This window comes from Euleptes europaea, chromosome 13 (assembly GCF_029931775.1).
Source record: "Euleptes europaea isolate rEulEur1 chromosome 13, rEulEur1.hap1, whole genome shotgun sequence".
NCBI lineage: Eukaryota > Metazoa > Chordata > Lepidosauria > Squamata > Sphaerodactylidae > Euleptes > Euleptes europaea.
In genome coordinates this window covers 25,848,500-25,860,642 of record NC_079324.1, presented here as the reverse complement: position 1 = coordinate 25,860,642, position 12,143 = coordinate 25,848,500, and positions in this window count along the sequence as shown.

Below are 12,143 nucleotides of genomic sequence, written 5' to 3'. Positions count from 1 at the left end.
CAGGCCTCAGAGCTGGAGGCAACTGGAAGCCCCGTCACCTATTTTACTCTGCTCATTCCTCAAGAGAAAAAAACAGCAGTGGTACCCAGGTATCCTTCCATGCTAAGAGGTATGGTAGATCATTTTTCTTCATTCACTTGCCTAATTAATTCTGTGTTGTATCAAATTTCTTGTTTTAATTCCGAGTTGTCAGACTGTAGTCACTTTTGAAATGATACATTCCACAAGGTTAATTGCATCGAGGAAAGACCAATTTTTAGTTACAGGGAGAGTGACTTTTAGCTGATGAAAATGGAAAGCGGAGCCTCCTGGCTTCAGCTGAAAGTGCAGGGATGTACAGGAAGCCTGTGCGTCAAAAAAAGAGAGAGGATGGAGATGTTCTCTGTCTAATTTTATCCATTAGCCAAACTTCACTGCAGTTCTAGATGGAGGCGGCAGCCGCCTCTGACTGGAAGATCCAAAATGTCCCTGGGAAATGAAAAGCAGGACTTCCACAACCCTGAGACTTCTCAAGAAGAGCTATGTGGAGACAGCATGACCTAGACACAGACCTCTCTCAACTCCATGGACAGGATGTCAACACTGTGGAGCAGCCTACATGTCTGCACTGATGGGAATTGAAGGGTAGCCATGATGCCAAACAAATCATAAAAATACAGATCTCCTCGGAAACAGCTGATAAGGCAGACTGCCAGTACAGCCCTCAGAACATTTTCCTGGGAGTAAGTCCCACTGACTTGAACAGCATCCTGAGTACACCCATTTAGGGTGGCACTGTGAAGTGCCTGGCATTGCATGTACCTAGTAGGTATCTATCTTGTGAGGTAAACACTTAAGAATTTTTTTTTTCCTGAGGCAAGCTGCTGGACAAAATAAGATGTCTTTGGCCTTTTGATAGGAACTGAATAATTTGATAGAAGTCAGTGAGAAATAAGAGAGGAGTTATTCCAATATATTGTGCTTATTTATTTATTGAGCTTATTCATAGCCTGCTTGTGAGTATGATTATTTTATTGTTGAATTCTGTCATTTTTTTTAATTGTGTGGCTAAGTTATACTTTCTGCCATTCAAAACTAAAGCTACAGTTATGGGATGGGTTGAAATTCCCCTCAGAAAGATTGTAGACCTCTTTCCTGAATTTTCCAGTTTCATTGCATTGCATTCCCTGACATGTAATCCAGGTACAGAAAACATCTTTAGAAAGCATCTAAAGAGGAGGCAGATATGGATTGGGACAGTGGGGATTTACTATTTCCCCCAAGATGCCCTCCCTTCTAGGCTGCTTCAAGTGGAGAAAAGACAGGTCCTCATATTGTGCCTGACTTCCCCCCACCCCCATTCTCCAGAGTTGCCATCAAGCATCTATACTGGTTGTGCTTTCTCATTCCTCTTCATTTTAGCTTCCCCCTCCCTTTTTTTTCCTTTTTATTTATTCATTTTAAAATTCTCCAGCTACCCATACAATAAAGTAAATATATGATAAATCAACAAACAGTTAAGGAAAATCTATCATTTACAGGCTAAAATATTGTTACCTGTTACATTGCCTGTTCCATATGAAATAAAACTTCAAGCTGTATTTGATCAATACTTCGCATTTCCTTTTCCCTTTGAAGTGCCGCGAGCCAAACAAGTATATAATCTTTAACCTTATCTAAAAATATTCTCTTTGTTGGGATTTTCTTTAACTTCCACACTCCTGCCCAAGTCAATCTAGCCACATGACCATGAGAGCAGGGATCATCCTACTGAGATTCTCCTCCCCTTTCCCAAGTCCAAGAAAATGAACCTTTTGTGTTCTGTTCAAGCTTGTCAAATAATTGAATGTAGAATCTTTCCTAAAACTGTGTTCAGTACCCATATACCTAAGAAGCTAAAGTGACTAAGCTGAGACTATCATACTTTGGTCACATTATGAGAAGACAAGAGTCACTGAGACAATAATGCTAGGAAAGTTGAAGGCAACAGGATTGAGGAAGACCCAACATGAGATGGATTAACTCTATAAAGAAAGCCACGACCCTCAGTTTGCAAGACCAGGGCAAGGCTGTTAATGACAGGACATTTGGACGGCATTGATTCATAGGGTTGTCATGAGTTGGAAGTGACTTGACAGCACTTAACACACACACACACACACAGAGAGAGATACAGCTGTGTTCTGTCCTACTGTGTGCCCTAAATTTAACTCCCTTGCAGAGTTCAGTTCTGCTTTGGAAGGCAGACTCCATTGCCTTCTTACTCCACCTATTGTCTTTGGATCTCTAATATCTCTACTTGGATTTTTTTAGGTGTTTGCATCTTATCCTAGCAAGCATTCCTCTGGTGAGCTCCAAATCTTCTGGTTTGGGTAGTATGGATTCCCTTTTTGTAGGGTTGCCAACCTCCAGGTGGTGGCTGGAGATCTCCTGCTATTACAACTGATCTTCAGCCGATAGAGATTAGTTCACCTGGAGAAAATGGTTGCTTTGGCAATTGGATTCTATGGCATTGAAGTCTCTCCCCTCCCCAAACCCTGCCCTCCTCAGGCTCCACCTCAAAAATCTCTAGGTATTTCCCAACATGGAACTGTCAACACTAACTTTTTGTTTACTGGCTGATTTTATTGTATATGGGGAGGATTCCTACTTGAGAATCATATCTTTTGTCCAGAAGTCCACTTAGCTATGCAAATATAACCAGCAGTGCTTTCCTTTCTTGTTCTGTCTTCATCTTTGCCTTCTTCTCTTGATTGATACATGTTGTACATAATGGGTGGGCATTTGGAATCCTATTATTATGATGTGGGCATTCTAGTAGTTGGTGATTGTATGGCTGATTTCATCATAATTGCATGAAAGTACTAACTATTGTCTCTGTTTTCACTGTAGCTGATGTCTTAGCATTCTGTTCACCCTTGCCTAGAAGCCTTGTCATGTTGGCAATCTCTTACTTCCTATGGTGTTATCCTCAATTTCCAGGTCTACAACATAAAGCAATTCCTCCTTTAGCATAGAAGAAGTGGTGGAAGGAAGGATTCTTGCTTTTGCTCAGGCTCCCCCAAAGTGCATTTGGTCCAAGCTGGAAAGTGGACCTACGGTATGTCTAGCACAGATGAAGAAGAAGAATAAGAGTTGGTTTTTATAACTCGCTTTTCTCTACCTTTAAGAAGTCTCAAAGCAGCTTACAATCACCTTCCCTTCCCCGCCTCACAACAGACACCTTGTGAGGTAGGTGAGGCTGAGAGAGTTCTGAGAGAACTGTGACTGACCCAAGGTCACCCAGCTGGTTTCATGTGGAGGAGTGGGGAACTGAACACAGTTCTCCAGGTTAGAGTCCACCGCTCTTAACCACTACACCATGCTGGCTCTCGATGGCACCACAATTCCCTTCTGACCACACAAAGTAACAATGATTATGAGATCAGTGTAAGAAACCCAGTTCCCTCTTAGGCCTTTATCTGTATGGCAACAAAGTTTCCTGATGAGATCCAGTACCCTTTTATGACAGAATTGTTGGATGCAACGTTTTAAGAGGGGACATTTTTCAATTTAGATTTCTGCATGAGATCAGAGTTGGGAAAGGCAAAAACAGTGCAAAAATTGTACCAAGTGACTTTGGGGGAAATTGTATTTCTTTCCCCCTTTTCTAGACTGAACAGACCTTGCCTAAGGCAACTTGTTTTTTTGAGGGTTTTTAAAAAGCCCCCAACCGCCTGCTGTGAAATGTATTTGTTGGTTATAGGTATAAAATCGATACTTCTCATCACATTGACATGACACAGTTGTGTAAGTGTGCATGTAGTTACAGCATCTGGCTCCTTGGCTGGCTCATTATGTTGCCAGTGTTGCCAGTCTCCAGTCAGTCATATCATAAAAAGTTCATACCATTCCAAAATAAAAATGCCATTGATAATGGGATACCGGTACTTATGCTGATGCGGTCTCAGATGTGCAAACAGCATCATATGTCCTGCAAACCTCCACCAGAATAAAAACAAAATACTGAATTCCAAAAGTAAATAAACTCTAAAGTAACTCAGTGATCGGGAAGGCAACAAAGTTTGCATCAGGCCCAAGAACCATAAGGAAGAAGAAGAAAGGAGAGAGGGATGAAATCACTATGAAATGATGGAATTTATACTCCATCTGGTGTTCCTGTTACTAGACAAGCTTTCCTGGGAGCTACCAATGTACTCACAGGGGAGAGTACGCTGAGATCAGGTCACACCTGTGCATTCCAGTTTGCCACAGGGTAGGTTGTGATGTCCTCTGATTGTGCCCAGGAGCTGTGAATAACCCTTGCTGAAGAAGTGGGCAGGCAATGTGTTGAGTATCACTGCAGATCCCCCCCCCCAAAAAAAAGACTTAATGCCCAAGCAGTCTTTGGCACGGGGGCTTTCTTCAGCAGCCCTTAAACTTCCATGCCCTTCCATGGGCTAGGTCTACAGAGGACATCAGACTACCAGGATTCCCAGGCTCTCCCAACCCTTGGAGAAGGCTTTGTTGGTGCTGACCTCCCTCAAGCCTGTTCAGCAAACCAGCCTAGCAGGTCCTTGGCTACCTCTGGATGAACCTCTGGGGCAAGAGAGACAGATTTTAAAGATTATGGACTTACCCTTTCCACTCCAAGGTTCCACCTTCTCCAGATCTGATTTTTGTCCACACAACAGGCTAACAACAGCCCATACTCGGGGAAATCCAGCAGTATCCTGGGCCCAACCTCAGCAGGAGTGCCTCGACTGTAGGCAAGTCAGTGTTCAGTATTGGTGGTGGGCACTATGTCTACTTTGTAGTGTGCACCACTTGGGAAATGGGGTAACATATTTCTTGGGTGTACTGCACCACAGTGCCCATTCCAGTTCTTATGGGAAGTAAAGATCACAACCTGTTTGGCTTTAGGATTGCATCATTCATGCCTCAATTCTTCCATTCAAAACAGTGCTTCAGAGTAGTTCCAGGTTTTGGAGACACTTGTGCGAGGTCATTAGCCTTATTAAGGTGGAAGTCATGAAGTGTGCAAATTCAGTATTCTTTCACACTGCCCTTGATCTTCTTGGCTGCTCCACACAAGGAGAAAAGGACAATAATGTTGGGGCAGCCACCTATGTTTAGACCAGTGCATGCAGAACCTCACCTTTATAAACAAAAAACAAGGGTGCCTTCTTTCTTCAGTTCCTGCATTTAACTTCAGAAAATGATGGGGGTTGACAACTTGGTTTCCTTGAAACATAACTGATCATCTTTGAAACAGAACTACAGTAAGGAGAACCCAGCAGGAGAAGACGCTCTCAGCAGTGCAAAGAGAACTTCCACCAACCGTGATTTGAATATGCTATAAACAAAGCTGAAGCCACAAACAAAACGGCTCAAAAGAAAAGAAAGATGAAAAGGGAATTGAGGGAGAAAGCAATGCTAAGAGGTAATCAATGCTTCTAAACTTTCATATAGGATCTATAGACCTTTACCTCAAATATGTTTTAGACCGACATTGTAATTGACTTCATCAGTCTTGAAAATTGTCACTGCAAGTCAGACAGGCTGCCTGCACAGTTCCTGCAGTTAGAAAATAACATTAGCAAATGCTTATTGGTAAATGAAATTTCTAGCTACAATTTATTCCACAGAGGGTATTTTATTTTATTTTAAACATGCACTCGCAAAATGAAATCAGCAGACCAGAAGAAGAGAACATAAAAGTTTAGCACAAATGAAAAGTTACTCAGTAAGAGGAGATCTACAAAGTCCCTAGGATCCCAAAAGCCACCAACCAAATATTTCTAAAGGAAGAAATAATGGAAGGCCTCATCAATAGTAAGCCTCAACCAGACTTGGACTGTTTTTTAAAAAAAAGATCTTTATATGTTGTGGAAATTGATTGATTAACTTTTAATGATAGAAGATAGTCTAAATCCTATCGCTTCATTAGATGTTTACTAACCTTAATTGATGCTTCCAAATTAATCCCCAAATAGGAATTTCCCTTGGCATACATTGTTCTGATCCAAACTGTTGATGTCATGGAATGGAACTGCAGATATATACTTTTTGACCATTCTTCTTTGGTGGTGTCCCAACTTTTTTTAGAGGGGGGAGGATATACATTACAGATTAATTTGGAAAAATCATCAACTCTTCTTCTGCTGCTGCTTCTTCAAGTTGCTGCCCACTTTATCACCAAGGGCCTCATATGTCCTCTTTATGAGGAACAGTTGCAATGAGTGGCATGATGGAGAGACCTGATCTTCTCAGAACTCCTTTGCTCCCATCAATAGGTTTCAGGGCTCTAACTGAGCCTCAGATGTCATTGCGCAAGCCCTTATACTTTTAAATGAGACATGCAATGCAGCTGGCTGGCTGAGCTGTTGCCTAGTCAGTAGAAAGGCTGGATGAAAGCAGCTTGTGCCTTTCTTGTGCAGGAAGAAATCAAACCGGCTTACAATCACCTTCCCTCCCCACAACAGACACCCTGTGAGGTAGGTGGGGGTGAGAGAGTGTAACTAGCCCAAGGTCATCCATCTGGCTTCATGTGTAGGAGTGGGGAAACAAATCCAGTTCACCAGATTAGCATCCACCACTCATGTGGAGGAGTGGGGGATCAAACCCGGTTCTCCAGATCAGACTCCACCGCTCTTAATTGCTACACCGCTCTTAACCATCACACCACACTGAGATCAAATGATAAGGTGGCATCCTATCCAGGACATCAACATTTCCTGTGGAATGAAGCCAGGTTGTTACTGCGAAATCCAAGAAAGATGGTAAAATCTCTCAGGTTGTAGCGGCTCTGAAACAGGAGCAGCATGTTTAACAAGCATTCATACATAACTACTGAAGAAGTTTGACTTTTATCAGATTTCCTTTGTATATTGCTGAAGGCAAAACATTTGCAACAGGAAACCATGTGTTGTTATTTAGAAAAAAGGGCTGTTTTCCATTAAAACTGACTCAACACAACTGAATTGTTAATCTTGTAAGAGATGTATACTGTGGGGTTTAGGTCCCACCCACAAATCCCCATAAGAAATGTTACCAATAAAATGTGCATCTTGGTTTATAATCTGCCGTTTTCACCAGAGATTGGTAGAGTGCTATGTGGGGCTAGCACTAGATAAACCTAGGTTCAAATCTCCAAATAGCCATGAAGTTCCTTGAGTCACATAGAATCAGTCATTGTCTTTCACCCTAACCTACCTTGCAAGTTATTGGGAGCATAAAGTGGCAGAGGGAGAATGATGACTACTACCCAGAATTCCTTGGACAAGCAGCGGGATAAAAATGAGACAGATCATCAGACTGGCCCGTGGGATTTCTAATGGCCTTTTCCATTGTGCCATTTTACCCAATCCATTACGTGCGCTGTGCATTTCCCATTGAGATCAGTAATGCTACCTTTCCATCTTCTGATAACAACACAATTAATGCACGTTATTATTGCTGTTTGGCCACAGTGTCTGAATGGAGTCAGGATAATCTGCCATTAGACTTTAATTGCTAAGTGGTTGTCTTGTGAGTTGAAAATCTGTTCATTAGGAGGAGATTCACTGGCCATTTCTGAGATTGTGGTGGTGGAAAGTGCCATCAAGTCGCAGCCGGCCTATGGTAACCCCAAAGGGTTTTCAAGCCAGGAGACATTCAGAGGTGGTTTGGTGTTGCCTGCCTCTGCTTGGTCTGAGAGTGTTCTGAGAGAGCTGTGACTGGACCAAGGTCACCCAGCAGGCTTCATGTGGAAGAGTGGGAATCGAACCCAGTTCTCCAGATGAGAGTCTGCCACTCTTAAACCACTACACACTTTCTGTGATTGTGGTCCAGCGTAATGTAGTGGTTAAGAGCAGTGGTTTGGAGTGGTGGACTCTGATCTGGAGAACGAGGTTTGATTCTTCTTCTTCTTCCTCTTCCTCTTCTTCTTCCTCCTCCTCCTCCTCTTGATCCACTGGTCTTCCTCAGCTCTGCTGTCTAAAATCCTTTAACCAGAGAAACTAGAAATTGAAGTTTGAACTTGAATGTTTTGATGGAAGGTGCGTGTTCTCTTGTGAAGCTCCAGTGAGACAGTTTGTGATGACAGGGTCTAGGTCAGGGGTGGGGAACCTTTTTTCCGCCAAGGGCCATTTGGATATTTATAACATCATTTGCGGGCCATACAAAATTATCAACGTAAAAATTAGCCAACCAAGTCCCAAGCAGGGAGCTGCACCAGATAACACCCCCCTGTGTGGGCAAGTGGGCAGGCATCCAACCGGTGGCGCACTTGCCCACCTGGTGGTGCGGGATGGTCTGTTGTACCAGCTGGGCATAGCCGTCCAGCCACACGCCAGAGTTGCTCCTGCTCCACACAGTCAGGGCTGGATTCTACAGCCAGCTCCTACTACCACCACCTGCAGGGATGAAATGAGGACACACTGGCTAAGAACTCCCCCCCCATGCATTCTGGCTCTGCCCCCTTTAACCCCTCCATTGTCACCACTTCCACCCACAGCCCTCTTGTAATAAGGAGGGAATACATTTCTCCACGACCCGGGTGGGAAAGGGTTAACACAGTTTCTTGGGCGATCCAAGCAGCTCCATAGCTAACGACTCTTCTGCAAGGGGGAAAAAAGGTTCCTTTTTTCAGCAAAACAAACTCACATCCACCTTGAATAGACACTATTCCTGTCCGCGGGAGGGGGCAGATCACCAGTCTTAGATTCTTCTGAGCTTGAGGTCTGCCAGGACCCACGAAGGGACAGACCAAATGATTTCGCGGGCCTTAAATGGCCCACGGGCCTGACCCCTCCATTGTCACCACTTCCTGCTTGGGCTGGATCTCCCTGCTTGGACCTTGGTTCATCGCACATTAAAGTAACCCTGGTTGGGAGAAACTGTATGCATTGGCTTGAATGATCAGGGACGAAACTGTGTGCTAATTCAACCATGAATACTGAAAAGTAGTCTCCCAAGCTCAAATCAAGTCCCACCCCTTTAAATGCTGCTCTGTAATTGGCTTACCTTGCATTGCTCCCAGTGGAGAAGATTTCCTTCCCCCCAAACCCAACTGCCACATAAAAAAAAAAACATTTTAAGAACAAAAAACAGAGCAATCCGAATTGGTGTGGGGGGGAGAGAAATCCAAGCCTCATTTTAAAAAAGCCTTTCTTTTGCTCAGAAAGAGCTCCGAGGTAGCAGGAAGCACTTGAATCCCCACCTCTTTATGTGCTGCTTTGTGATTGGCTGTGAGAGAAGCCAATATCCTGTTTTCCCTTGCATGCTGCTTTGAAGAAGGGGTTGGGAAAGGGTGGGGCATGATGGCAAGGGGAAGCTCAACCCGAGAACATAGTATGCACGCTCTGTGACTCCGGAATGAGCCAGGATGAACGGTTTAATTCGTGCCAGAGGAGGAATGAGAAAAGCCGGGTTCGTTTTGCGTTGAAACAGTGTTGAGCTTCCAAGGAATGAGATATCGTGCATACTGAAAAATTTGATCCTGGCTGAAACGAGGAATAAAGGAGGTTAAAGTGACCGTGCATAAAACCCCAAAGTATCCCTTTTCCAAGTTCAACACTCTAACCATACTGGCTCTCTGGGCTTCCTGTACAAATGTGTGCTTCATTTGTTTCACTTGGAAAGGGGCCACTTGTGCACTGCCCTTAGATGTGCTGGCTGTCCTTACATTGCTCCTCTCATTGTGACAATAGAGGTATAAGGCAGCTACAGACTCAAAGGAACCATCTCTTCAATAGATGCAGCAGCAGCAGCCTTTCACTTCTAGATGTTTCTGAAAGATTAAAACAAAGAAAAGGAAGCAGCAAGATGGCAACATTCCTGTACTTTCTAGACCCTTGCTGAACATCTCTCAACCTTTTCATAAGGATCAAATCTTCCAGGTGTGCCCAAATCCCAAAGAGAAACCACCTGCTGCATTCACTTCCTCTCCAGAGCCACTATCCCTTCTTTAAGAAAAATAACAAACTCTCTCAGGTAATGCTGTGGGAGCTTGTTTTTATCCCTGGAAGAAGTGCCACTCCAGATTTACATGAAAATAAAATAAAAGAAAAGAACAACTGTGTGTGTGTCAAGTGCCATTAAGTTGCTTCCAACTAATGGCGACCCTATGAATCAGTGTCCTCTAAAACGTCCTATCGTTAACAGCCTTACTCAGAAGGATGAAATACTTGTGTTCCTCCCACCCCACTAACTCAGACATTCAAAGCTACTCTGAGAGAGCAAAAATAGGCCACTTGGTTGAGAATCCTGTAGAATGGGGTTTGGTTCTACTGGTTGGCAGTTCTTGAGATTCAAATATGGCCACATCCACAACTGGTGTTAGAACTTGTTAAGGAAAGAACGGCTGGTGAGTTTGATCAAGAGAGGAAACGGGCCTGCATCTTAACATTACATGGCCTTATGTTAACTGTTCAATGGAGAGAGAGATCTTAATGGGATGTTATTTACCTGGTGATAATACTTATACCATGACAAAGCTCCAACTGCCTATTTCCATATATTAAGCCTCTATTAAAGGGGCGGGACATTTTTTCCTCCATATTGTTGGCAAGTGTAATAACAAATAACTTCATAAACTCTCTGCTGTGCTCCAGCGTCACTTATCCTGTCTACTGGTGGACTGTTATCTCATTTGGTACAAGCTGTTTTACTGGGGTTGGTCAAAGAACCTTTAGCTGGTCAGAAGGCTTTCAGGTCTTTTATATCTGACTGATGTAGGCACTACTGTTTCTGTTTAATCCAACTTGCACATGATATAGATTCAGGGTGGTACATCCTCTGTGCTTTTTTAAAAAATAAAAAAGTCTGCAACAATGCATCCCACATTATGCGAGAATTCTGCAACCTGTATAAATTATTCAAATTAAGTCTGTGTAAATATTTGTTTCTTGTCTTGCACACTTCAACACCTTCACGTCCATAGGGGCTAGTAACTTGATTTGAAAATAAATAATTAAAAGCCCAGATTCTCAGCTATGTCCAGTGCCATATTTTGTGTTTTATCTGCACGTCTGCAGAGCGGCAGCACATACACAGCAGACACATATTCATTTAATATACGGTAGTTGAAAGTTGCCTTAACCCAAGTAAGCATTGTGCTAAGTAATGTCAACTTAGTTCCAGAATGTATTGCTATTAAGAAGAAGCATTGGGGTTTCCAAAAAGGCAGAGCAGCACCAAGCGATTTCCCTGACATTTTTGTAATAAGCAGGAGCTGGCATTCCTTTGACGTGGAGAGGAGGTTGTGTCCCTATCAGTGTCTTGCAATCCCCTTCTTGCCGCCGTCCTCAGAAATTGACCTCGAGGCTGCCTCTTTATTAAGTCTGAAATCTGTGCTTGCAATTTGTTTTGCAAGGAGCCTCTCTTGTCTAGACCTTGAGGCTCCGGGAAGAAAGGTACCTTATGGTATGGAAAGCAATAACGAAGGTTTAAAACATGCATGGTAAAATGCTGAGTTTTAGGCTAACAAATTCAGGTGCAAGATGTACACAAATATCTATCCACGCTGACAATATTTTATCCTTGTGGGTTCCAAATTAAGAAAAAGTCCTCTCTGGCCATTGTAGGACAGGAACATATTTCACTGTGGGTGGTTCATACATGCACGTTCCACATGTGATTATCTAATGACTTTAGGGTTGCCAACTTTCAGGTAGTAGCTAGAGATTTTCTGCTATTACAACTGATCTCCAGCCGATAAAGATCAGTTCACCTGGAAAAATTGCCACTTTGGCAATTGTACGCTATAGCATTGAAGTCCCTCCCTTCCCCAAACACCGCCCTTCTCAGGCTCCTCCCCATAAAACCTCCCACCAATGGCGAGGGAGGACCTGGCAACCCTAAATGTCCTGCATGTGAGGATGGGCCTCAGATGTATCTAACATAACAAATAAACTTGTGAGACACCTCAAATGCAATGCTTTTCTAGTGAGCCAGTTTACTTGTCCTGCTGCTGGTTATCAGACATACAGTAATTGAGACTGCAAAGATATTCTGTGTTTTAAACATAAGGAAAACATGAAGAAAAACTGGAGAGCAACAACTGGCAGGCAGTACAGTATATAAAGGGAGGGGGAACAATGCAGTTAAGAAGCCAAGCTGGAGCACAAACCCAGGGAGGGAAATCCCATAGAATTGGATGGGACCTTATAGACCATCTAGTCCAAACCTCTGCACATTGCAGG